At 31.6% G+C, this 26,113-nt stretch overlaps 1 pseudogene; it reads left to right on the top strand.

Annotated features, from left to right (window-relative positions):
- Positions 1 to 8,871: 8,871 nt before the first annotated feature.
- Positions 8,872 to 12,045, top strand: LOC132637166 (disease resistance protein RPS2-like; annotated as a pseudogene).
- The last annotated feature ends 14,068 nt before the right edge of the window (positions 12,046 to 26,113 follow it).

The following is a 26,113-nucleotide window of genomic DNA, read 5'->3' as shown; positions in this document are numbered from 1 at the left end:
GTATAACAATTGAGAATATTTTGATAATTTACTTAAGAAATTCAAAATGCATGTCCAAATATAGTTTCAAATCATGGTTTCAAACCATTTCCAAACGGCTCCTAAGTGTATTTTTTTCTCAAAAGTACTTTTGGGCAAAAATTATTTTTTTAGCTTCTAAAATTCTACTTCTGCTATTCCCCGAAAACACTTATTTTCTCTCAAAAGCTTTGCCAAGCACCTCACTTTTTTAAAAGCACTTATTGGAAAAAATAAGTATTTTTGAGAAAAAATAAACTTAACTAAACAGGCTATTAATATTTTTTAAAGAAATATATAAAAGGTTAAATGAATACTTATTTTGAACCAAAGAGAGCAGCAGTAATTAATGTTGTGGCGTTCGAAAAAATGGAATATTATATTCTTGGCAGATCTCGAGACAACGAGCAAGGAAAATCCCTAGGGTGACATTTATTTGTACAGTTCTTTGTCAAATATTGCAACAAGAAATTTTATAAACGTATCTCTTTAATAACTATCAACAAACTTTTTAATTCAGTTTATTAACGAGTAGTTTGATATGTTTTCCGAATAGTAGTATGTGTTACTTTTCTCTTAATTTCCAAAATCTTTTAAAGTGCTGATATCAAGAACGTAATACTCCATTAATCTAGCTTTATTTACATTGAAGAGGTGTATTTGCTGATTGAAATTTTTATTGTAATTTAATAAAATTTAATCAAGAAAATTAGTCAAATTTTTGGTGATCAAGTTTTCATTTATGCACTAAAAGTTTCGTAAACCCAACTAAATCAATTCGAAAAGGATTGAATTTAACCGAATTAATTCAAAACGGATCAAGCCGACTAAATGTAACCTTAATTCAATCTTCTTCATTAGTTGTAAGTTTGCATTAACAACATGGCGCCTCTAGTCATCAAATCATGTCTGCTTTTATGATTGTACATCTCAGTTCGTAATGTTTCTTATTGTAATGTATTGTATTGATGAATATAATGTGTAATTTGAATATATCTTAACGTTATTCACCGTTTCATAATGCCAACGCACTATCAAAATTAAATAGGTAACAACCATCCAAACAAGCTACTATTAAAGAAACATGTATTCTTTTTCCGTAGTCTTTCTCTTGTTCTTCTTGTTTTGTTTGCACGATTGCGCTTCATACAATCTGATCTTTAATTTTTGCCCCTCAATTCGTTGTTCTTTAATATATTTTTTTTCCCTTCGCTTAAAAAGGTGACTGCAAATAATCCGAGATTCTGGGTTCGAAACTCAATAGAGTCAAAAATAATAATATTTTTCGCAAGGCATAGGTTTCTATGAACCTATGCCTATTTGGATGAAGTTACATATATCTTATGCTGGAGACGGTAGACTTTGCCTTAAGATATAACTGAAAGTCTACCGGCAGACTTTGCCTTATAAGGCAGACTTTTAGTTATGCCTTAAGGCAAAGTCTGCCACATAAGGCAGACTTTTTGCAAAAGTCTTGTTAATTGTTACTCAATTCTATTTAATACCTAATTAATTGAGATAATTCAATTTTCAATTAAAGTCAACCATATTATTGACTACTCGTTACATCTACTCTTTTTTTAATTGATTGAATTAAATCAGTAGTTGTCAATTGTTACTCAATACTATGCTTAGCTAAACTGAAGCAATTCAACGTTTCAATTAAAGTCAACCATAATGTTGACTATTTGTTACATCCACTATTTTTGTTTAAATTTATTGAATTAAATCTAAATATGCTCATTGCAACTCAATTCTATTTAATACTTAACTAATTGAGATAATTCAATCAATTAAAGTCAATCATATTATTGACTACTTGATACATCTACTTCTTTTTTAATTGACTGAACTGAAACAAAAACTGCTAATTGTTATTCAATCCTATATAATACTTATCTAATTGAAGCAATTCAATATTTAATTAAAGTCAATCACAGTGTTGACTACTTGTTACATTCACTGTTTTATTGATTGTATTAGATCTAAACTTACTAATTGTTATTCAATTCTATCTAATACTTAGCTAAATTGAGATAATTAAATGTTTCAATTAAAGTCAACCCTAGTGTTGACTACTTGTTACATCCACTTTATTATTATTTTTAAGATTGAATTAGATCTAAACTTGATAATTGTTACTCAATTCTATTTAATATTTAACTAATCAAGATAATTCAATGTTTCAATTAAAGTCAACCATAGTATTGATAACTTGTTACATTTACTTCTTTAAAAAAAAAATGATTGAATTAAATCAAAAGTTGCTAATTGTTACTCAACCCTATATAATACTTAACTAAAATTGAAGCAATTCAGTGTTTTAACTAAAGTCAAACATAATGTTGACTATTTGTTACGTCAATTATTTTATTGATTAAATTAGATCTAAATTTATCAATTGCTATTTAATTCTATCTAATATTTAGCTAAATTGAGATAATTCAATGTTTCAATTAAAGTCAACCACAGTGTCGTAACAAGCTTCAAATAAAAACTGTAATCAGAGTGATTTTGGTATGTAGTACTAAGATCACTTCTATTTCTATGACACACCCAATTTCATGGCAGAACGTGTTCTCCCCATAGACTAAAGCGCACAAAGTATATATCCATCTTAAAAATGCATAACGTCAATGGGAAAAAGGAACCCACTAATTTATATTTGTAATATTTTCTTTTAAAAGCACTTGAAAATGTCTCATCCTTTAATCTCTTACCTTAGCACTTAGCAGGTTGGTGTGAGCCAATTTATTTATGTTGCAACAGATATATTAGCCCAGTCACCTTTTATTTTTAATAATTTTATCATCGGCTTTGTGTAAAGTTTTACAGTAAGTCGCTTTCTGTAATTCCATTAATATGTTACTGATTCCGCATGTAAAAAATTAGATCATGCTGAATGATGTACAAAATATCACTGGAGACTTTGAAAAAATTTGAAGAAATTCAAATAGGTCTCTTTGATTTCGATGACATTAGCACAAATCAATATTTAAGGTTTGATCCTAGTGTTGTTTGGTGCTTGTGGTTGAAATTTCAATACTTTTAGACGAGATTTGATGGAGAAGAAATGGGAGAGAAGAAGAAGAATAAGAAAAGAGTTGACCGTATGTTGAGAGAGCAGAGCGACGTTGGAAAGAGAAAAATAAGTTTGGAACGGGGGCTGAATTTCTTCTTTCAAAATACATATAAGTTGGGCTAACTTGGTAATCAGAAAGGAGTTGGGCCAATTCTTACAAATTAGATGGTTATACGGCCCATTAGCATAGTTTTCTCAATTTATTAGCTTAAGGTTATGCACAACCCTTTGCTAAAGGGACAAATACGTATATACGAAAATATTTACGAAACGTGACGATAGTTTTATATTTACAAAATATATCATTACAAACCCTATACAAAACATGCTTTTTTTTTAAAAAAAAAAATAATAATTTTTTTTTCGCTAAAAAATTTATGTATGAAAGTTGCATGAAATGTGTATATCTCGCTCAAGGCTTAAAAAGTTCGCTCAAAATTCAGTGTATGAAAAATGTATGAAATGTGTATATCTCGTTTAAGGCTTAAAAAAATCCGCTCAAAATTGTGTGTATCTAAACAATATGAAATTTGTATCTCGCTCAAGTGTTAAAATTTCGCTTACATTTTCGTGTATAAAGTTCATGTTAGATTTCTGTAAAATTAATACAACTACAACAACATTATATACAACTTTGATACAACATTCAAGACTTAAAATAATCGCTCAAATTTTTGTGTATGAAATGTGTATATCTTGCTCAAGGCTTAAAAAGTTCGCTCAAATTTTATGTCTGAAGAACGTATGAAATGTGTATCTCGATCAAGGCTTAAACATTACGCTCGTTATTTTATGTATGAGAATAGTATGAAATGTATATATCTCGCTCAATACTTAAAATTTCATTCACATTTTAAAAATATAAAGTTCATATTAGGTTTTCTGGAAAATTAATACAACTACAACAACATTGTAACAACTTTCATAGAATATTCAAGGCTTAAAATTTTCGCTCACAATTTTGTGTATGAAAATTATATTAAAAATTTCGCTCACACATTCACATTTCATACATTTTCTATACATAAAAATTTGAGGTAATTTTTTAAGCCTTTGAGCAAAAAAAAAATTAAAATAAATAAATAAATATATAACAAAATTATTTTAAAAAAAATATATTTTCTGAAAAAAAATAAAAAAACGAAAAATATATGAAAATTCGTCATGTTTCTTAATATATCTTTATGTTTTGTAAATAAGAAAAACTATCTATATATTTTGTAATAGAGAGTTTTAAGTAGGTACCTATGTAATTTTCCCTTTGCTAAAAGAGTTGGCTAAACTAAAACTAAAAATTTCCAATTTAAATTCCCAATGTTGGGCTTGTGCTTAGCAGGAATACATTTTTTTTGTGGGGAGTGCCCCTCAAATGCACCGGTCTCTAATTTTTGTCCCTCAAATTGGTGGTCTTTAATTTTTATCCCTTTCGCTAATACTATGAGGTTTGGGGTTCTAACTCCTGCTCAGTAAAAAAAAAAAAAACAATTTTGCAAGACAGAATTTTGTAGTAAAGTTAGGCCTTAAGACAGAGTTTTTCCTTCAAGTATAAGACAAAACTCTATCTGATCAGATAGTCAAAACTCCACCTTAAGGTAGAGTTTCAAACTCCACCTGAAGGTAGCAAAATTCTGCCCGAAACCAAAGGCCAAAAATTAAAGACCACCAATTTAAGGCCCAAAAATTAAAGACCACCCCAAAATAAGGACATTCCTGCTAATTGGCCCACGGAATACCCTTGCTAGTATACATATGTATGCATATGTATAACGGAAAGTGCAGATATATCTGATTTTTGGGTCACCATCAAAGTTATACTTGCTGTGCACAAAAATTTGCAAATTTAACCACTTTGAACACACTTTAGAGATATGCGACTGAAGTTTCAATATTTTGCCTCAAAGTTACAAATTTCGGGTAGTGCAAACTTCAGACAATTGCATCTGAAGTTTGATTGAAAAGAAGCGGAAGAAGTGTCCTTACATTGGAGGCCAGTTAAACATTTTAGAAAAAAATGGGTACAGGTTAAAAGGGGGCAACCAAATTGGACGCCCGTGCAATTTTTACATCTTATATAGGACTATGAAGACTGGAAGGATAAATAATTAGGTACCTACCACTATGCTCAGTGCCACATTTCAAAAGGAGATTCAGTTTTTTCTCTTAGCCACTAGGACTGGAAAAGTCATTGTTTTTACACTATGTTTGGAACTTTGTTACCCATTATATTGTATTGTATGGTTTCGTTATTACAAATACAATATTTATTTTAATTGTTATTTAAAATTCATTATAATATATTGTTAAAATTTCATCGTTACGTAACAATGAAAAACCTCATTTTATATAACAATTAATTTGGTGTTATCCCATTATTATCTAATTTCTCTTTTCAATTATGTCCTTACTTAATATTTCATAATTCTATTTTACCCTTTACCCTATATTATTTAACTCACCCAAATATCCTATCCTACGTCTTCCTTCTTCTGCCTCAGTCAACTTCCTGTAAATCTGCTCTCTTTTTCATTTTTCAGCTTTGTCACCTTTTTTGTGAGAAAACTTTGCTTATCTCTGTCTTCTTCAACAGGAAGGAACTGAGTTATTGGTCACACATTTTCTCCCAGTTGCTTCTACATCGAATTTATAAGGAACTTCTAATGAAAAAAGTACTTATTATAGCTTTTTATATTATAATCTGTTTTTTTTTTTTTAACTTTGTTAGAATTTGCTTGAATTTAATAGCTTAATATATTTACAAGGCATAGCTTGTGACAAATTAGCAGAAAGAAGTTGTCCTAAATTATTTTTATTAGTAATTTATTGATAAATTTAACATTTACAATATCTTAGGGCATTTTAGCAAACTTACCAGTTAAGATACAGCGCGATACAGTCAAATCAAACAGTAAAAATGTTATTAAACAACCGCAAATTAATGGTGCAGTCTATCCAAACATTATATCTACAAAATAGTACAATACAATACAATACAACACATTACAATACATTATGAAACAATGGGTAACAATGATCCAAACAGAGTGTTAAGAATTTGAATGTTAAGGATATTTTTCATTTTTTGTGCGGATTTCCCTTCAAAGGCACTGGTCTTTAATTTTTGTCCCTCAAATTGGTGGTCTTTAATTGTTGTCCCTCGCCTAATACCCCGAAGTTCTGAGTTTTAACCCCAGCTCAGTAAAAAATAAAATAAAGAATTTCGCAAGGCAGAAGTTTAGATTCGCAAGACAGAGTTTAGCATGCAACAACCCTACCTCAGGTAGAGTTTTACATTCAAAACTCTGCCCGAGGCCTAACTTTAAAGATAAATCTGTCTTGCGATTTTTTTTACTGAGCCGGTAAAGACCACCAATTTGAGGGGCAAAATTAAAGACCAGTGCCTTTGAAGGGTAATGGGCAAATGACCCCAGTTTTGTGATTTTCAGCTTACCAAATGTTCCTTTATTTTCTTTTCCTTTTCCCCGTTGGGCCTAACAATTTGCCTGCCAGCTAAATCCTAATTTAAGCAATTATGGTTTTGAGGAATTGTTCTATTTTTGGACTACTTGGATGATTTATATACTAAACCAGTTGTTGTAACATTTCCATTCCTGTCATTCTTGTTGGTTATAATTAAGGCTGGCAACCGGTTCCAACCGGAACCGGTTAAGGAACCGGCCGGTTCCGGTTTACCGGTTTTCCACTCCAAACCGGAACCGGTCCGGTTTGGAGTGGTTAAAATCTATTTTATTTTTATTTTTTGTATTATATATATATATATATATAGTATTTATTAGTATATTGTAGTTATATTTACATATGTTAGACAAATTTATAATTAAAGTTTAAATATTTACTGACTAACAGACTAACAACAAGTCAGCAATACAGAATAGTGTTTTTCGTATACATATATATGTATAACTTATATATATAACTTATATATACTTACATATACTTATATATTTGTATAACTTAATATATATACTTACATATATGTACTATATACTCTATATACTTATATATATGTATAACTTAATATATATACTATATATATGTATATATATGTACTATATACTATATATATATTTATATACTATATATACTTATATATATTAAGTATATATGTATATATATTATATATAAATCCAACGTTTTTTTTTTTTTAAAATTTTTCACCGGTTTAACCGGTTCCAGTTTCCAAAATATTGGAACCGGACCGGTAAACCAATACACGGTTAACCGGAACCGGTTAACCGGTTATACCGGTTCGGTTACCGGTTAAAACCGGTTAAATGAAACCGGTTGCCAGGCGTAGTTATAATGTGAATGTACAATTTGATAGGAGGCCATTTTTGCAAATTTAATGTAAATTTATTCCCTTGCAAAATGTTAAATTGGCAGTGATCAACAATTGCTTTTCCTTCTTTTCTTTTCAGTGTCTGTCTGCCATGCGTTAGCAAAAAAGCACATATTCTTGATAAATCCTACATAAGGGTGTTAACCGGTTGGAACCGGAACCGGTTATGGAACCGGTTAGGAAACCGGCCGGTTCCGGTTCCAAAACCGGAACCGCCTAACCGGTTCCGGTTTAACCGGTTCCGGTTTACCGGTTTTAAACCTCAAACCGGAACCGGTCCGGTTTGGAGTGATTAAAATCTATTTTTTTTTTGTTTTTTGTATTATATATATATATTATAGTATTTATTTGTATATTGTAGCTATATTTTCATATGTTATACAACTTTATAATTAAAGTTTAAATATTTACTGACTAACAGCCTAACAGCAAGTCAACAATACAGAATAGTGTTTTTCGTATACATATATATGTATAACTTACATATACTTATATATATGTATAACTTAATATACTATATATACTTATATATATGTATAACTTAATATATATACTATATATATATATACATATCTACTATATATACTATATATACTTAATATATATACATATCTACTATATATACTATATATACTTAATATATATGTACTATATACTCTATATACTTATATATATGTATAACTTAATATATATACTATACATACTTATATATATGTACTATATACTATATATACATATATATACTTATATATATGTATATACTTAATATATATGTACTATATACTCTATATACTTATATATATGTATAACTTAATATATATACTATATGTATAACTTAATATATATACTATATATACATATCTACTATATATACTATATATACTTAATATGTACTATATACTATATATACTTAATATATATACTATATATACTATATATACTTATATACTATATATACTTATATATGTGTATAACTTAATATATATACTATATATACTTATATATATGTACTATATACTATATATACTTACTTATATACTTTAGTTTTTTTTTTTTTTTTTAATTTTTTACCGGTTTAACCGGTTTAACCGGTTCCGGTTCCGGTTTTACCGGTTTAACCGGTTCCGGTTTCCAAAATATTGGAACCGGACCGGTAAACCATTAAACGGTTAACCGGAACCGGTTAACCGGTGCTACCGGTTCCGGTTCCGGTTCCGGTTTAACCGGTCCGGTTACCGGTTAAAACCGGTAAGACCAAACCGGTTACCACCCTTAATCCTACATGAGTTTACAAGTGTGAGTGGAGCAAGGTATCTTAGACTAGTGCTACACTGCTACTTTAAGACTTTTTTACTACTACTTTTTAGCTAGTCCCCACTTCCCACTTTATAATATAGAGCTTACAAATCTAAGTGAATATGTTGCTTGCAAGAAAACAAACACATGTTCTCCTCATTGCTGCTCTTTGAGCTTTCATTTTCATCCCACCTTTGCTTCCTCTTGTAACTCAGCAACCATTTGGACATACAATTTTATTTCCTTTTTTCCAAAAAATATTTTGTTATACATTAGAATGATCTTTTGGTTAGTTTTTGAAGATGAGTTTTTTAAGTTTGAATGATTTTTTTTTTCACTCACAAAAATTCCAATCTTTTTTCAAGTGAAATGCGAGTCCAAGCACAACTTCAACTTTCAAATACTACCATTTTTCAACTTCAATCTCAACCTCAAGAACTCTTTTTTTCAAGTTTCAACCAAATCTATATCCAAATGAGAAAACCAGTTAAAAAGGAAAAGAAAAATAAAAGGACTATTTCCTTTACTATATTAGCTACTAAGCTGGTAAAGAAGGAGATAGCTATGGATATCTTATCTAATTTATTTGGAAAAGTCATAGATTGCTTGATCCATCCAGTTGAGCAAGAGATTGGGTATTTGTTTTACTACAAGAGTAACATCAGATCTCTTGTAAAAGCTATACCTAGTAAAAGCGACGAGGAGTTTGAATCAAGAAAATTGAAAGAGGAAGAGATCATGACAACTTTGAGAGATGAGGGTGTCACTATTATTGGGATATGTGGAATGGGAGGTGTAGGAAAGACAAGACTTGTTAAGAAAATCAGACAAAGGTGAAACAAGAAATTGTTTGATCAGGTTGTCATAGCAACTGTCGGTCAGAAACCAGACTCGAAAAGAATTCAGGGTGAGATCGCAGCAGAAGTCGGTCTGACATTACAAGGGGAGTATATGTGGAGTTGTGGAGATCAACTTTGTTCGAGTTTAGTGGGCTGGGACAATCTAATTAGGTACGGAATGGAGCTTAGTTTATTCTCGTGAACTAAAATTTAGAAGAAGCAAGAAAGAGGGTGTGTCCTCTGTTAGAAACACTGAAAGATGGTTTCTTGTTATCCGAAGGCTCCGCCTAATGTTTCTTGTATCCGAAGGCTCCACCAAAGGTTATGTCAAAATGCATGATGTGGCCCGTGACATGGCGATATCAATTGCATCCGAGGGAAAGCATGTCTTTATGGTAAATCACAATGTGAACTCAGAAGAGTTTCCAAGAAGAACTCCTTACGAACAGTACAGTTACATTTTAATTGTTGCCAAAAATATTTGATGAGCTTCCTAAACCAATATTTTGCCCAAGATCTGAGTTTCTAATCTTAAAACTCTTTTAAGATCCATTCAAATTACAAGATGATTTTTTTGTTGGAATGAGTAAACTCAATGTCTTAAGCATGAGGGGATCCAAATATGATAACTCCAATATGCCCTTTCCAGCATCAGTTCGATCAGAGCTGGATATAAGATTTAAATTCTAGGGGTTCAACATCTTAAATTTTTAGCACTAAACCTAGCATTTAAATTCTGGGGGTTCCTCATGTAGGCGGTTTGAGGATTTGAATGAGGTTGTCATAGCAACTGTCGATCATAAACCAGATTTTGAAAGAATTCAGGGTGAGATCGCAGGAGGAGTCGGTACATTACAAGGGGAGAATATGTGGAGTCGTGGAGATCAACTTTGTTCGAGGTTAGTGGGCCGGGACAATTTAACTAGGTACGGACTGGAGCTTAGTATATTTTCGTGAACTAAAATTTAGAAGAAGCAAGAAAGAGGGTGTGTCCTATGTTAGAAACACTGGAATATCATTTCTTGTTATCCGAAGGCTCTGCCTAATGTTTCTTGGTATCCGAAGGCTCCACCAAAGTTTATGTCAAAATGCATGATGTGGTTCATGACATGGCGATATCAATTGCATCCGAGGGGAAGCATGTCTTTATGGTAAGTGACAATGTAAACTCCGAAGAGTTTCCAAAAAGAACTTCTTACGAACAATACAATCACATTCAATTAATATTTTGCCCAAGACTTGAGTTTCTAATCTTAAAACTCTTTCAAGATCCATTCATGTTACAGGATGGTTTTTTTGTTGGAATGAGTAAACTCAATGTCTTAAGCATGAGGGGATCCAAATATGATAATCCCAATATGCCCTTTCCAGCATCGGTTCGATCGTTGTCAAATCTGAAATACTACCTCTGATTCATTTAAGGTTGGCTGACATATCCATTATTGGCGAAATAGTCAATTTAGGAATTCTCAGCATTAAAGATTATGCCTTAAAGGTGCTGCCAGTGGAGCTAGGAAAAAGGATCAATCTAACTATGTTAGAGATTTGGAACGTGGAAGCAACACTTGAAAGGATTGCACCAGGGGTTTTATCAAGACTAGTTTTTTTCATATAACATATCACCAAAAAAAAAAAAAAACCTTTTTTAGTTTGTACTTGGAGGATTTTAATTAGCTCTTCACCTCATGTTACCTTTAATGTAGGATAAGATATAGTTCCATTTTTTCTATTTGTAATTGAAGATATAAGAAATGCAAGGCCTCCAACCAGGTTTGTTGTCCGAGCCTAGAACAGCTAGACCTCGTCGGGGCGGACAGCCAGCATAACTGCTCTATGCCCTCACCAACTTCCGATTGGCTACTTCAGCAAACTTGGAAGTAATTGAGTGTGGCAAATTGAGAAACTTAATGTCTGCATCAGTGACATAAAGTGCTATGATTCTCCGAATACTGCAGATAGGAAGCTGTCCATCAATGGAAGAAGTGATCAGAGAAGAGGAACAACTAGGAGATAAAATGACCAATGAGTCCTTATTTACGCGGTTGGAAGAGCTGGAGCTTAGCAAGCAACCAAACCTGCTGAGGCATTTCTTTCTGACGAAGCACGCTCTACCATTTCTTAGAGAAGTGGAGATTAAAAGCTCCTGAAGTGAAGACGTTTGTCCTAGGATCTGGCTGGCTGATTGTAGAAAAAACAATCGAAGATGCTAAGGCGAAAGATGATCTCAATAAAGCGATACAGAAGATCTTCAATATTAAGATCTTCTTGATTTCAATTTCCTTCAACAAAGAAAGTGACTTTCTAAAATAATAACTATTAGTTAATTGATCATATGAGAAATCAACCCTTATATTAGTCTCAAGCATATTTCTGCTCGTGTTATATTAATTCACCCCTGCTCTTGTGTTATATAACTTATTGTTTTTAACTAGTAAATTCACTTATTCAGATAATTATTGACTTATTTCTGTTTTTGTCAGTTTAAGCAACTTTCTTTTACTAGCCCAAATATCTCCCGTTTGAAATCTGAAGCATCAATATACAGTGTACTCTAATTTTTTTTTCCCTGGTAATTGTACTCTCTAGGCAAGTAATTAATATCTTGCTTTTTGCAATTTTGCTCCCAATAACAAGAAGTTAGTGATGCAGATGAATCCGAAGCTAGGCTCTCGGGTGTTCCTCTCGGCTATCATTGTTAAAAAGATCTCATTAATTTAGTGCATAACTAGTTTCAGATGTTCTCAGAGTATCATTCTGAACTCAAAGTCTGGAGAATAGTGCAAGTATCGTTCCATTTTCTCAAGTAAATTTTGATTCCTTTTGTAACAAAGTGTTTAACATTTCTATGCATTTTATGTAAAGACGTTAGCCAAAATAGAATTCTTCCTTATGAAATGCGCCAAGTCCTTATTCAATTTTTGTAACAGTTGATGATATTTTTTTCTCCCCAAGGTCTGAAAGACAAAATTAATTGTCCAACTTCTTGAGATAGCTTGTGGAGCTTAAGATGGTGGACTGGTGGTTGCTTCTTGAATTGAAAATTGTGCTCCAACAATTCTATCTTATTGTTTCTTTTACTTCGTCATCCTATTATTTTGCTGTATTACTGCTTATTATTACTGATGTCTTTTCATCTCTCCTTGAGCCAGGGGACTATCAGAAACAACCTCCTTACCCGTCAAAAGGTAGGGGGTAAGGTTTGCATACACTCTATCCTTCCTAGTGTGGGATTATACTGGCCACTGGGCATGTTGTTATTGTTGTTGTTATTTGACTGGAAACGGAGTTTAAAAGAAAAAAACAAACACTTTTGGAATATGTGACCTTAAATATGTCATAATATTTGTGTGACTAATAAGAGTTTGGAAACTGATGGTATTAATAATGCCTTAGCATTAGTGTTACTATAAAAGCTTCTAATTAAGAGTAAAATGTAATATTTAAATTAAATTATTTCCAAATTTAGAAATAAGTTATTCTTTTAAACGGACTAAAAAAGAAACACATCCACGTAAATTGGAATGAAGTGAGTATTTGTGGACATTGATAAGGTCACCTTCGAAAGTGTACTTCTCTCTCTGTCTGTACTTCTCTCTGTCTTTTTCTTTTCTTATTCAATGGTCTAATTGCCCCTTGATAGCTGGGGATATTACAATAATGAATATATTAAAATAAAGGATCATGAGTTGGTGGATAATTTATCGACCTTTAGTGGGATAATAAATGAGTAGTATCATGAAATAGTGGACTATTTTTGTTATCTTAATGTTGTTATATTAAAACGCAAATCTCCAACAATGAGGAATGCTTCAAAGGAACTGAAAATTGTAAATAAGATAACTTGATTGATTGTTATTGGATGATTGGTCTATGTTATCCCGATATGAAATGGTTTTATTTGTACACTAGTATACGTACCCGCGCGATGCGCGGTTAGTTGTTAAAGGTAATCATAATATATATATATATATATATATATATATATATATATATATATATATATATATATATATGTTTATTGAACAATTTCAAGATTTAACTTGTTGTAAAATGATATTATTAAGTTTACTTGAGCAAATGCTAATAGTCAATACTAATGAAAAACAAACCAAATTATTAACTTAGTTCATTATTTAAGTTGAAACCATAACTTTTAGCATTTTTTAATTTAATTTAATTTTACAAATTAATTGAAATCATAAATATCCGTCAAATCCCTATTATCCTCTTGTAGGCATTTGTTTACAATAATACTTTTAGTTAATTTTCTATTTAGTGTTTTACCTATAGCCCAAATAATAATTTTGAACTACTTATATTTTTGTTTTCAATATGATATTTAAGTTTGAATTGTTGATATTACCTATACAAGAATTTAAATTATATATATTTTTTTATTCAATATCTATTAAGATTTTAGTTAGATGACCTTACCCAAAGAGTATGTTTTTTTTTATCATAATTCAAAGACTTTCTCATTTCAAATTTAAATATGCCTTATCCTTTCTATATTTATTTATATGCTATAGTTTTTTTATTTATATACTTTATCTTTTTCTTGTTCCATATTTATTGTGTTAGCATCTGTGAGTACTTAATCATGCGATTGTTTATTATTTTTCTACTTATGTCCTTGCTTATCACTCCTCTTTTAATATAATATAATAAATATTTAGTACTCCTTAAATCTAAATTAATTTTAAAGATTAAAAAATTGCTTCACTATTTAAATTTATAAAAGAAATATTATTTTTACCGCTACAAATAATTAAATCAATCCAAATTTGCAATAGACCTAAGAATATTGGTGGTATCTCAACGTAATAATTTAACAATCTCTTAGCAGGACTTTACTTGATTGCTTGAACTTCTTGTAGCTTATAGACAGGGATTTGATTTATTATTATTATGATTATTATATAAATTATAACGTTATTTTAAAATACTATGTCAAAATCATATACCACTTGAAATAAAACTCTCCTTCTAACTTCCCAACAATAAGCTTGAGATGGCCCATGACCTTACAAAATAGTTGGTATATTATTTCTCATTTTAGCCTCGTAACATATTCTTATGCTCAAATCAAAATTAGAACTTTTTCTTAGGACCTTTAGTAAGCTTGAACTATTATATAAGGAATCTCTATATAATCTAGCCCAAAACGGTAAGCATTTACTCCCTCCACTCATTTTTCGGAATAAGATTAGAAGTGCTCATCGTGCTAAATAGGCTGTGTCATAAAGTTTTGAGTCATATGTTAGTCATACATCGAGGTTGGAAGTTGGAAGTATAGCGGGTTGTGATTAAGAAGTCGACAAAGGTTAATCGAAAGTTAAATTTCGAAGTCCATTAGAATATGACCGGTTTCCTCAGAGCTTTACTCCCAGTATGCTTAGAGTTACGGAGTGATCCACCTATCAAATTAAAGGACATTAATAATGTCACGACCCAACCCCGTGGGCCGCGACCAGTGCCCGAGCTGGGCACCTATACGTACCCGATACCCCAAATTAGCATATTAACAGAATAATAATATAATAATAATATTAGTGGTCGCTACAGAATTTAGCAGAAAAGCAGACTTGGCACACATAGGCCGATAAGGCCATCACAGAACAGAATATCCCAAACATATGTACAGAACCCACACAGATGTATCCACAGACCTCTACAGAACATATCATAATCATAAGACGGGACAGGGCCCCGTCATACCCTGAACAAAGTACATATCCAGATAGCAGTGACAGACTGTACCAAAAGATGGGCTCTGTAGAAGAGAGCGCCCCAAATAGCAGAAATAGGATCCTAAACGTGTGGATCAGCGAACCTGTCGTCAGTACCTGCGCGGCATGAAAACGCAGCCCCCGAAGAAAGGGGGTCAGTACGAAATATGTACTGAATATGTAAAGCGGAATCACAGAAGTCAAATCATAATGGTTACAGAAAATGAGTACAAAATCCAGAGTGTCAAATGCATATTTCCAAAACAGACAGAATGCGTACAGAAACATATGTCATATCATATCATATCCGGTCCCTGACATGGGACTCGGCAGACAGAATGTGGCCACCCTCCCGACGCTGGTGCCACTATACAGAGGAATCAGAAAAAGGGGCGTGGCCCCGTATCATATAATGTCATATCAAAATGGCCATACAGATCAGATCAGAATAGGCGGACATGACACATCATACTCCACAGACCCATGTACGCGTATACCTGCCCCCTCACATCGGGACGCGGCGAACAATGCAGAGAATTACGCTTGAAAACATATCCTGGCCCGGGCTCAGTGTGGGAAACATTGGGACATCCACGAATGGAGTAGTGAGAGACTAATGCAATTTAAAAATATCATAAATGTTTTCAAAGACTCGATGAAGCGTATCAAAGACAAACCAATCCAATGGAGTCGGACGGAATCATAATAAATGTATTTCGGATATCATAATAAATTACAGAAGTATAACTTTCCCGAAGTCATTCCGAGTGTCAAAATAATTTATAATATTTAACAGAATATTTAAAATAATATTCGTTAAGCGATTAGTAGGGTAATTAAAACATTTCTTTCAAAAATCGCTTAAAAAGGAAGCTTTAACACATTAGGGGCAAAACCGTAAATAGCGGGCCCGCCTTGGGACAAACAAGGCGGCGGGCTCAAATTGTGCCCTCTAAGCATATAGTATCACCTAAAAAGGTTATACAAACATTCTATGACTTTCTGAATAATTTAGAGCAAAATTGCATAATTTCAGAAAAAGCGTATCAAAATGGTTCAATTCTACTGAAGGAAAAACTGAAATTTTGTCTTGCGGATTCCGAGGGCCAAGAGGTCCTTCGAGGCCCGGATCCGACCCTAACACACTAGGGGCATGCCAAGGGAAGAATTGGGGTTGCTTTACATACCTTTCGCGCTCCTTAAGCCTTTCCAAACTCACTTCCCGTTTCGTCGAAAAACTGCAATTGGTCAAGTTTACCAATTGTGAATTATTAATGCCATTATTTCAACTTTAAGCATATTTGGCTACCGAAATTTCGGCAGCACTTCCCCTATACATATGACACCCCGAGAATTCAACTCGGCTATAAATCATCAACAACAACCCAAACGACAACAACAATATCAACAATGAACATTAAAACACAAATATCCTTCAACTAGTCATTTTTCTCACAAGTTGACATAATCTTCAATTCAACCCAACTTTCAACTAAGATCAATAATTTCATATTCAACAACCATCATGATCATCACCATATAGTTCTAGAAACATTTCATATCGTTTTCCTTAAGATATACACTCGATATACATGATATACAATCTTCCGCCAAAATCATAACTTATGCAAAACATCAAATCTTTGGCATACAACTTCATAACAAGTTTCCAACTTCTAAATTCATCAACCATAATCATAATTCACATCTTAACAACTTCATTTCCATAATATCACAAAATTATTCTAAAGTGACATAATCATCTACATTCCAACTTCAACCAAAATTCATTCAACTTTCATTCCCAATATAATTTCCATCATAACCACAACTAGAATGCAACATAAAATTCAACTCATATATGTATACAACATATATACACCCATGGCTACATATATATATACATACCCACTTTGCAAACTTCCTTATTTCCATAATTTCTTCTCATTTCCACATTCCACAACATAAACAAACCTTCATAACATAAGAAAAAGGAATTGATTCTTACCTTTTTCTACAAACTTCTTCACTTGAACAAGTTGTCAACTTGAAGAAATAAGTGCTCCTTCTTCCAAAACAATTACACCAAGTTGTAGAGGACACTTAATTTAGTAGGAATTCAACAAGAAAATAATTTTAGAGGCAAGATTTTGAGGGGTGATTTTTCTATGGCCAAACCCGAAATGCCCTCTTTTTGTTCTTGTTTTTCTCTTGTTTTTCCTCCTATTCTTTCTCTTGAAAGTTCTATGGAATTTGGATGATTAAGTGGTCTTTTATTCATTGACCACATGACTTAATTCCATGGGCTTGGATCCTTTTTATGGACCATGGCCGAATGGCTCCTCACTTGGGCCTGATTTTTTTTTTCATTTTTTTGGGCCAACTCGGTTGGTCCCGAGTTGGGCCTAGCCCACTGACCTTTCGACCTTAAAACGTTCATATCTCCTTGTACCGACGTCACCTGGGAACCCACGACCTATGGATGGAAAGCTAATTCAATTATCTACAACTTCTATTTCAAGGTATTTTCGAAATTCCAAACTTACAATACAGTTTTTGCCCCCCAAAGTCAGGTCACCCGAAAACGTTTTCTTAAAAATATTCGTTTGGAGGGTTTCCACTTTGATTTGGTCCAAAGGTACTTCATGAGTTGTGTTTAACTTTACATATGTGATTCATATGACTTTTCAGATGTTCCAAAAAAAATCTCGGTATGTGGGCCCCACCCCAGCAGATGCTCCGAGGTTCAAAAATACGGGATATAACAAATAATATGTTTGAGTATTAATTACTTTATTTATTTTTGAACTAAATTCAACATATAGATATCTTGAAAGTATCTCTATCACCCTTTTTGTACATTTTCTTTTCTTTTATGGTACTTTAATTGTTTTTTTCCTCTTATTATGTTACTAAACTAAAAAATATCATATTTAAATTTTTTATATGAGTTCGTATAAAGTACAAAAAAAAAAGTATATCTTGAGAGTATCTCTATCACTCTCTTTATACATTTTATTTTCTTTTATGATACTTTGATTGGGTTTTCCTTCTTATTATGTTACTAAAACTAAAAAATATCTTATTTAAAATTTTTATTTGAGTTTGTATAAAGTACAAAAAAAGGTACTTTTATTATATTGTTGAAAATCTAACAATAACTATAATTGTTATTTTGTTTTATATTGCAATAAACAACTAAGTCTTTTGTCGCTTTTAATTTCATTCTGAATTATGATATTAAACTATCATATACAGAACAAAAAATTATGCTTTTAAAAGTTTATTCTGTTGCTAGAAACTATTTCATTGTTTTTTTTTACTCAATTAATTATAAGATAATAGTCATGTGGTATCCTCCACATTATAACTCTTTCTTCTTATAATTTAAAAATTATGATCATAAATTCAAATAAGTGTTCTCATTTGATATCTTTTTCTCCTTTTGTTCCTTAGTTATCCTTATTGCGTTATAATTCTTTTACACTGCGATATGTCTTTTTATTAGCTCTCAAATTGATTTATGGCTTGTTTAGCCAAGCCTTTGACTATTGTTTTTAATACTAACAAAAACAAACAAAATGAAAAAACTCTAAAGTACCTTTTCAAATAAAATAACTTTATGTTTGTAGGGTGAATCTGCAAATTTTCGCTTTTCTCCAATAGTAGAAAAATATATTAATTTAACTGCTCTTAAAAACATTTTTTTCTTGTAATGAAACACCTCTAGTATTTTTTAAAATAGTAGTTTTTTATCAAGTGAATAAAAGTAAAGTTACTTTCTATAATGTAATTTTGACAGAGAATGATGAAGTGACTTAAATATTGTATTTACGTGAGATTCTTGAGCTTTATGAGATTAAAAATTATTATATCATAAAAAATAGTGCAACAAAAATGACATGTAGATGAAAATAAATTTGAACCCTCAAAAAGATTTATACATGTATGATACATCGTTCGTAGAGGAAATACCATTGCTAAAAAAGTATCATTCATATGTACAAAGCTCGTTTGGTGATATACTTGCTCATATGCCTTCTAGAACACATATACTTAAATTGTATCCAATTTACCTTTGTTTTCTTTTTTATTTATTAGATTAGACTGCATATACGTATACAATGAATACAATATTTTTTAAAAATGGTAATCTCTCTCTCTCTCTCTCTCTATACTCACACACACACACAAGAGGAAAAGACATACATGCAATTATAATAGCCATATAAAATAAAATCAAACTGGAGAACATAATACAAATAAAATTTTATTTGCACAGCGTTACTGATATAGTGAAAAAAGGACTCTTGTACATTCATAATATTTTCACACTCATTCTTTGCTTGATTGATTTGGCAAAACTCCTCCATATATTTTGGTTCTCCATCATACTTGTTCATTTTTCAGATATTCATTTTGAATTTGTGAGATATTTATATACATCGGATCTATTGGAACTTCAAATTCCTTATTAGTTACACCTGTCAAAAAAGATGAATGTAATGTTAATTGTAAACAACTATGAAATAATAACAATAACAAAGTTAAATTAAGCATGAAAATATACCTTGAATATTAATTAGAGAAATTTGACGTGCATAACGTATAATCCTTTTACCCATTATAGAAATCCTGTACGACAAAAAAAATCATAACTGGAAGTATTCTTACTGTTTAATTTACTGCGAGCATAGTAGTTTGAATAAAAAGAATATAAGAGGCATAAATATGATCTTATTAGTACAATGGGATTTAAAACATCTGCCCGCTATCCTACATAGTATATATGAATAGAATAATATTATGACATGTAGAGAAAGAAATAATCAATACCCTTGTGAATGAAATGTTCATAGAAAATTTTCTTGAGATAAACAAAAGTTAAATTTGAAAATAATTTAGCAATAGAAGAGAATAAGAAAGATTACATAGATTTATGTGTCATTAAAGGGGTATATATAGTAAGAGGTTAAGAGCTAAAACTTCATGCCAACTTAATTGCATTTAAATTCAAATTCGAATACTTATCAATTAGTTAAACAATGTCTATTTGATAAGTTAGGATTCTAAAATATTGTTATCATATAATTATATATTTGAGTTTGAAAATGATATTTAAATTGGTTATCCTTATCTTATAATATCATATTATGTTAACTTCTTTTTCGAATTAGTGATAGGATAAGTACCTTTTTTTTTTTGCTGAATGGGATAAGTACTTCATAAGTGATGGAATTGTAGTCACTATCAACTATCAGGTTTGTTAGCAATTTAAACGGACTTGAATTTATGAATAATTTTAATTCTGACATTAAACATTTTTAAGACATTAAATCTCATATTGCGTGTATTTTGTTACACTTTGAATCTTAACTTTTTTTCCTAATTGATTGAATTTTTAGTTAGTTCAGAAAATCAAATCTATTAAATTTGAATATATTTTATAGATAAACATTCTTTTAAAACATATAAAATACAGAATTACACATATATATATGAAAGAAATTGATATGAGTACTAAATTATTTGTTAGCTTGCAATTCCATTGGTTAACAACTTAATATTCACTATCATTAACCGATTGAGTTTTTAAATGTGCATAGTTCGAATAATTTCTTCTTAATATGTTTTTTTAATGTCTCTTGTTATGATAGATAATTTTAAATAGCTAGCAACTAAATATATACCGTTAGAATTAAACATCTACTACACTTGAAATAACCATATATATATATAAGCATTAGATTATTCATGATAGCTTTTCTTGCGTAGAAGATTGTTCCTAATAGTTTAATTGCAAGCACTGAAGTGACATTTGCTACCTATTGTTTTCATAAAGCTTGATTTATTAGAAATATATAAAGTAAATTAAACTATATAAAAACCTTTGGAACTATGTGTAGGGTTCGTGCTAAAATGTACGATTAGGATGTGACTACACAGACTCAAGATAAAATCACTAAAGCAAATGTGATATCCGGACAATAATTCTTAGAAGAGTTTCTAAAAATTTTCTCAACATGAAAGAAGTGGAACCTTGACTTTTCTTAGCCCCAAAGACTTGACAAATTTTGAGAAGACAAAAAATACACCAAGTCCTGCAACCGTAAATGTGGTGGCAAAGTTATTCCTCTAATCAGTCCAAAGACTTTTCAAGTTTTCCTTCTACTAAACGTATGTACAATAGCTAGCTACATTAAGAATTTTTACGTGATTAGCATATTTTCTCAACATGAAAGAAGTGGAACGTTGACTTTTCTTAGCCCCAAAGACTTGACAAAATTTGAGAAGAAAAATACACCAAGTCCTGCACCGTAAATGTGGTGGCAAAGTTATTCCTCTAATCAGTTGATGTGCCGTGAAATTACGGCACATTCGACGCCAACTACTTAGTCTTTTATAAATCCCCAAGTACTTTTGATGTCGTTTCTCGTGTTTTTGTGTTAATCTGTAGAATAACATGTGCTGGAAGCGACTTGAGGCAAAATGAAGCAAAAACCAACTGAAATGAACCAGGACATCACCTGCGAATCGCATGTACTGCATGCGAGTTGCAGGTGTTGCAGCATCTAGTGACAGAGATGGCGAAAGAAAGCAAGACAGTGGTGTAACACATGCGACACCACATGCGAGTCGCATGTGGTACCTGCGAGTCACATCCTATGCCGCAGATGCTGCACCACAGTTGATTGAAGATGCAGCGTCTGCGATGATTTGGTGAAACCTGCAACTCGCAGGTTGCACATGCGACACCAAGTGCGATTCGCACCAGATGCGCAAGGGTATTTTTGTCTGAAAATTGTTCTCGTTTTGGACATTCTATAAATAGATTTTCTAGGGTTTTGGACTCATTATTCTACAGATTTTTAGGCTAGATTTTTGTGGAGCTCATTTATTATTGGTTGGTGAAGTCTTTAAGAGATTCCTTTTACTTTTGTCATATTCTCCATTCAATACTTTTGTAAGCTTTATGAATACACTTTACTTTATTGCTTTACCTTTAATGAATATTAGTAGCTAATCTTTTTAACTAAGGTTGTGAGATCAAATGTGTTAGTTATGCGATTAGGTTTCATACTCATACTTCATTTATACGCTAATGGTATTTTCTATTAACTCTTCAAGCATTAATGTCTTGTGATGGTGTACAACATTACTCTTTCATTATTTTCTCTAGCTTCTAAACACGATAATTCAAATGAGAGGCTCTAAGATGATAAGATAGTTTTCCAATCATATCAAATTTAAAGAGTTTTACACGCTAGTTTAAAATTTGATAGTGAGATTAAATCTTTTGGCCTACCATTCATATCCCAATATATTAAGTCAAAACCGGGACAAAGACTTTACCTTTCGAAAAAATTTGTATTCCAGTTCAAATTTTAATTTAAATCAAATGTTATTACAATTTGTATTAACTTTGTCTTAAAATTGTCAAATGGCTTGTTAGTAGCTTGACACTTGGCGTAACCACGTTGGTTGCACATCTCCTATTTTATATATATAGATATAAATAACATATTCAAAGCCCGTACCGGCACGGGCCCAACAAATTGTATTAGCAATTGTCTTAAGCAAGATACAATATTTATGTTTCAATATTATTCTTGATAACAAATGTATTATTATAAATAAATATTATGACATATTTAACATTATAAGTTTCAAAAGCCTGATAATCACATAGCTGTTATGGCACAAATTTCAAAAGTTTTTTTTTCCTTTGAAATACTATTGTAGAATGAAAAACAATAATAAAAATCACATTAACATATATTGATTTTACGGAAAAGGGCCAAAATTACCCCTAAACTTTGAAAAATAGTTCATCCATACCCTTCGTTATACTTTAGGGTCAATTATACCCTTACAGTTATACTATGGGGTCAATTATATCCTTATGTCTAACGGTTGCCACGTGGCATCATCTCAGCCCTTCAAAATTATTTTATCCTCAAATAATTTTTTATCCACTAAAATAACTCAAAACGACTCAATTTTTTTTTTCCAGCAAAAATAATACGGAATTATTTTTATATTTTTTCTGGAAAAATAATTCCGTATTATTTTTGCTGGAAAAAAAAATTCGGGTCGTTTTGAGTTATTTTAGTGGGTAAAAAATTATTTGAGGATAAAATAATTTTGAAGGGCTGAGATGATGCCACGTGACAGCCGTTAGACATAAGGGTATAATTGACCCCATAGTATAACTGTAAGGGTATAATTGACCCTAAAGTATAACGAAAGGTATGAATGAACTATTTTTCAAAGTTCAGGGGTAATTTTGACCCTTTTCCGTTGATTTTAATTAGTTTTGTGTTCTTACTTTTCAAATAAATACTTAAAAGTAATAAAGTATATGGCAAGAACTTCTATTGATTTTAGGTGAAGTAGTAAACTGGTGTATGAAATGGCTATTAGTGGGACCCGGAAGGTAAGGAAAAGTAACAAATGCAGAGTTGTAGTGAGAAAATTATTGTTAGTAGGTTTGAAATGGGAAAACAAGTGGGCCCACTGATACTTTAACTTTTCGGCTAGTAAGAGTAGTAATTTAACTAAAGTGGAGCGATTTTCTTGGCTAGCTGTGGAAAAATACAGTCATGGAGCAAGATGGTATAATATTCTTAGGCCCCGTTTATCTATAGATATCCAAAAAAAAATCACTTTTTTTGAAATTTTGTAGTAGGAATTGTGTTTGGCCATAATTTTTAAAATTATAGTTTTTGGTGAAATGTAATTGTTAAAAAGTGAAAAAAGTGATTTTTTTTTAAAAATAAGTTTTTTGAGTTTTTAGTATTCCGGAATACCACTTTAAATTGTATTTGGAATTCTCATGGCCAAACGCTGATTCCAGAAAAAAGTAAAAAAAAATTACAGAATACAGTGAATAATTCGTATGGCCAAACGGGGGCTTAAAGCCTTGAAATTACATAATATCAAAAATGACCCCGTGTAAGTAAGCTAGCATGTCGACGGACGGCACTGTGCTTTTAGGGGTCGTTTGGTGCATGGTATAGGCTGGGATATCCCAACACTAATTTTTTGTACCGTATTTGGTAGGAGGTATAAATTTATCCTGGGATAAATTTATACCTCCTACCAAACACGATACCAAATGGAGCATAATCCCAAGGGTGGGATATCCCCCCTTATCCCACTAAGGTTGGGATTATTTTATTCCATCTGGAAGATGAGATAAAATAATCCCAAAAGGTGGGATAAATTAGTCCTGAGATTATAATTCCGGAATAATTTTGACTACCTACCAAACGATCCCTTGGTCTCTTCTATGATGACATAAGCAAATAGGCAAATTAGTCAAACACAGTTTAAATTTGTATAGCAGCTTCAGCAATATTATTTTTCTATCTTGTCTTAACTGAATTGATCAAATTACTCCTAAATCCTAAGCATGCATATTAACTACCTGCCTGCTAACTTCCTCTTATTAGATAATAGAAAATAATGAAATTTACTCAAAAAGTAGTAGATAATATTGAGGGGTCATTTGGTGCGCAGTATAAGGTGGGATATTCTAGCACTGACTTTGGGATTAATTTTATACGATGTTTGGTAAAAAGTATAATTCAAAATAAATTTATACCTTCTACCAAATAAAGTATAAAATAAAACCCATAATTAAAGATGAGATATTTCACCTTATCCCATTAATCCTGGGATTATAATATCAGGATAATTTTGTCCCGTACCAAATGACTACTCATAGATCTGTTGATTCAGAATCTTTTCCTTCGTACTCCATAATTAGCAATATTGTCTTTATAATACAGTAGTATAAGATTGCTTTAAAATGGGAAAGCTAGCTTTTAGAAAAATTCACTTTCCACGTAATGTAAAAGGAGGTATAGTAACGCCGTCTTATGAAGTTTCTCTACCGTGAAGTTACGACGGTGGCTATTATTGATTTATTTTAGCTCGTTATTTTTATGATTTGTGAATTATGGAATGCACGAAACACCTTATTTTGGAATAAGAAACGGCTAGCGCCAAATGTAATTCCTTTGAAGGCACAACACTTTTATAAAGAATTTTGGATATCAGAGGTGTTATCATCACATGGTGTTTCATTCACCGAAATCAAGTAACTAAACAGGAAAAATCAAATGAGAATAAAATTAAATGTGACACAGATGCTAGTTTTGATATTCACAATGGTCTGGGGGAGTGGGAATGTTGATACACACTGCTAGAGGAGATTTCATTGGCTGGCAAACAAGGTTTTTAAATAAAGTATGTAGTCTGTTAGTTGCAGAGATTATGGGTGTTCGGGAAGCTCTCAGCTGGTTGAAGAGCGGCTTTGCTAATAGTCGTGTGGTGATTGAGACAAGTAACCAGCTAGTTCATCAAGCTATCGAAGGAAACATTTCAAATAATTCTATTTTGATTCTCTCGTTTATGATAGTAAGACACTAATGAAAGATTTTCAATTGGTGTATGTTTCTCTAGTTAGAAAATCAGCAAATCAAACTGCTCACTCTTTAGCTAGGGTGGTTGTTTTATGTCTAGTTCGATGAAATGGGGGCTCGTCCCAACATCTTTTATTTCTGATGGACTCGTTTTTTATTTGAGTAATAATTAAGAAGGTATATTTTCAACCAAAAAAACATGCAGTATAACATTTTTTTCTGGTATGCTGGAATAATTGACTCTGCCTGAATAAAGTCCATTTTATTACAATAACAAATGTATTATTTTAGCACGTTAAAAAACCGATATTAGAATTATATAACTCTACGGTTTGGAGCTCAATTTGGGAACGATGTGTTGA

This window comes from Lycium barbarum, chromosome 4, assembly GCF_019175385.1.
Source record: "Lycium barbarum isolate Lr01 chromosome 4, ASM1917538v2, whole genome shotgun sequence".
NCBI classification, from domain to species: Eukaryota; Viridiplantae; Streptophyta; class Magnoliopsida; order Solanales; family Solanaceae; genus Lycium; species Lycium barbarum.
This window is presented reverse-complemented; position numbering and strand designations above follow the sequence as displayed.